Here is a 3,868-nt window from a genome sequence, read left to right on the forward strand (position 1 = left end):
GAGAGAGAGAGAGAGAGATGAAATAATCGAAAATCGCTAGTTAGATATGCCTATTATGGGAAGGAAAGTTAAAAGGACCTTTTTTCTGTACTTATTTCAAATTAATCTCTATGACGATGTTCAACTGTTTATTGTATTACATAATATGATTAACTGTGTTGAATAAATTTATATCTTATCTTATCTTAAAACTAGAACGAGAACTAAATTTGGAAAATCGTTTCTTGTTATAATAATATGTTTTTTTAATATAATATATTACATTATATTATATCATAATATTATGATTTTGTTATATAATATGATTTTCACGTTGCTAGGCAACATATGGCAGATGTTGATTAACACTCAAATATGATTTTAGAGTTCATAATTATGACAGATAGTGTTGAATGACCGCTTCAGTGTCACGGGGCGGTTGAAAAACTAACTTGTGCTACATGACAAGTGGTAGAATAGAGTGTGCATCACTGTTCACTGTCCAAACTTCGCCAAATAAGTATCAAATGAAAGGAATAAGTAAATCGTGCTATTCTTGAGCTAAATCATAGTGTGGATTTGTTCTCTAGCCACTCTTTGGATACAGTAGTGTTGAGCGTATTTTCTAGTTTATGTGATACTGTAGTGAAACAGAAAATTCTGCACATGCATCGAGTTGTGTGTTGTTACCAGCGTTGCTTTGGAGATCTGCCAAGAGTCAAGCAAAGGAGGCTCTTGTTGGGTGAGTCGGGCCTATCACCCTTGGCTAACGGAAGTTACACACCTGCATCATTCTGTAACTGCGTAGTAGATTCTCTCGCATCGAAAAACACTGTCAATGCAAAACGCTCGCTTGCAAGACTTCTACAATTCTTTCACTAGACCAAATAAAGTCCTCATTTTCAACCTGATTTTTCTCTGCTATCACATATCTACAGCACTACATTGATAATAATTATTAAACGAAAATCCAAATTCAATGCTGTAAATCACCCCGAAGACTTCTGCTACTGCAAATATTGACAACAGGGTAAAACAGCTAGATGGAAATTCGATAATCCGTAATGCATATTATACTGAAATAAAATAGAATATTGAGACACGACGCGATGTCGCATGATAGATGACTAGACGAGTTATTATCATTATGATCATTTTTATCTGTTCACATAAACGAAGCTAGCACATGTGAACATTATAATATTATAATGGTCATTGTACAGTAATATATGCCCATATGGTATTGAATCATCTAGCAGACTCGCTCCGCGGCACAATTATTTGTGACAAGCCAATTGCTTCTTACTTTATGTACTTATCATAATAAATACTATAATAATCAAGTCCCTGTTATTAAAAAAGTAATTTTTTGTTAGCGACGAGCCCCTTACGGGAGAATATATACGCCTAGTCTGAATATATACGGCTATTGAAGCCTCACCACTGTTATTTAATTTCATTGTTTTCAAACAAACTCATTGTCAGTTCTGATTTTTAATCTACAAGAAATTTAAAAATAATATAAAAGTACCAGAGTGCTCTCACAAATCTTATAGATCACAATATCTAGGATTATCTCAAGAAGAAGATTATCTGCTTCTCCTTCTTCTTCTTGATTGTTGATTGGATTGTCAATAATATTGAAAATTCTCCTTTCAAAAAATCATAAATCATACTGATGTAGCCCTACATGGATACTAATCATGTGAACAAGGTTGCCAAGGTGATTAGCAACGAACGATTATAAATAAATAACTAGTTGGAGTTTTATGAGATAAGTTCAAACATGATGTTTTATTTTATTTTTATCTTGTTCAATATTGTAAACTTTTAATGAAAAGTTTTAATAACAAAAGCACATTTACAATAATACTTGAAAGGAACTCAATTATCCATTAAAAGTTATTCTAATGATTCTATAATTGGGGAAAAATTTATGAAATTATAGATACTATAAACGTGTTTCCAATACAATTGACACCCCTTTGCAATCACACCCTCACCCTAACCACCCACTCACGATAAGAAAGGGGTACGCGTAATCTAAATTTGCCAGAAAATGTACGTTTTTTGAAAAAGGTTGAGAACCTTTGGAGATTCGTTACGTAAAGATTCAAATTTTTGATACTGAAGTCAAAATGAAAAATGAGTTCTGTAATATTATTTTACTGACATGAAATTGATGCGTGAGATCTTGAACAATGTTTGGATCTCAAGTAATTTAGATTCCAAGGTAAAAGAAGCTGAAATATAAAATGTGAACAATTTCATGAGAAATGTAAACAAGCTAGTGTTTGAAATTGAAAATATCACAGGCAGTGATGAATCTGAAATACCAAGTCTGTCCTTCGTCAAAAATTATTTCAAAGTCTTTGTCAGATATTACTGTTTCAACTCAATTATTGCTTTCTGTTTTGTGATATTACTGTACTTGATAACTTTTGGCTAGGAGGATAATAGAGAAAATCTGGCGCCAGTAGCTAGACGAGGTTGTCGCCGGACTTGTTTCCATAGTTCAACCGGATACTCGAATTGAATAGATTTTTCACTGATATCTTCCACATCGTGTTTTTTTTTTGTGAATCGACGCCACTTGAGAGAAGCAAGTCTGGATCAAATTGAGATTAATCACATCATTAGCTGTATTATTCTCTGAATCATGAACGTATTCAAAAATGAACTTACAGTATAACAAACGCTCATTACGTTCAGGAATATGAATGAAATTAGAAGAATTAAGTAACTGTAACAATTGATGTGTCAATAACAAGTATATTTTGATGAAAACTGTATATTTCTAAAACTTTGAAATACAGTAACAGAATTGTAATGTCATGGCACATGGCATAACGACTCTCTTTATTCATTCATTTTATTTATTTATTCATTGATACATAGAATATAATTCTCAACGATGAATGATTGGGAAAGGAACAACAGGCTTTAAGCCCAAAACTGTTCCTTTCCCAAATTTAGATAGATACAATAAGTACATTATAGAAATGACAGGGAGAGGAAAAATAAGGTAACCTTGTGCTATTCCTCTCCCAAGTTTAGATAAGGTTACACATAGTCCGATATAGGTTGTCTTGTAGATGTAAGTTTTCAGTTCTCAAATATTTTCACAAAGTAGGTTTTCAAATACAGATCCTTCAAAATAATTAATGGGAAAAATATTTCACATTATTATAACTAAAATAGGAAATATTCACATATTAAGAATTATATCTTCAAGAATCCCGATAAACAAACTCCATTCTCGCTGCATCATTTTCTCTTCTGACTCATGTATCATGATTGCAAAGCTTTATTTACTCCAGCCAAATGCAATTATTGCAGTAATTATTTTCAAGTGTATTAATGAGCACGATGATTATGAGAAGTTGATGCTATTGACTCAATAATAATCATGTAATTGATTAATGATATGATTATTATACATGCATCCTCAAATTGAATACTATACTATATAAGACTAATTATGAAGATATGAATCTGTGGCGAATCCTATGATTGCCACCTGTGATGTTTTCAACTGGCATAGTATGTTTATCACTTGTAACAGTTTATTTCAAATTTTATCCAGAGTTCAATTTTGTCATTCCAACATTAAAATTATTTCATCATTCATCTAGTTTCATTTAATCAATTTTAACATAGGAAATCAACAAATTAAATTCCTATATTGGTGACCCCGACGTGATCAACAGCAAGCATTTTTACAAATATTTCTGGTGAGTAAAGTTACATAGATACGTTAACTCAAGTTATCCATCACTATGGATGAAAAACAAATTTATGCTCGACGTGAACAATTTACAATTCACATACTTTTGCCGAGAATTAAAAAAATCCATTTTTAAAACTTTGATTAGGCTAACCCATAAAA

Source organism: Nilaparvata lugens, chromosome X (genome assembly GCF_014356525.2).
Source record: "Nilaparvata lugens isolate BPH chromosome X, ASM1435652v1, whole genome shotgun sequence".
Lineage (NCBI taxonomy): Eukaryota > Metazoa > Arthropoda > Insecta > Hemiptera > Delphacidae > Nilaparvata > Nilaparvata lugens.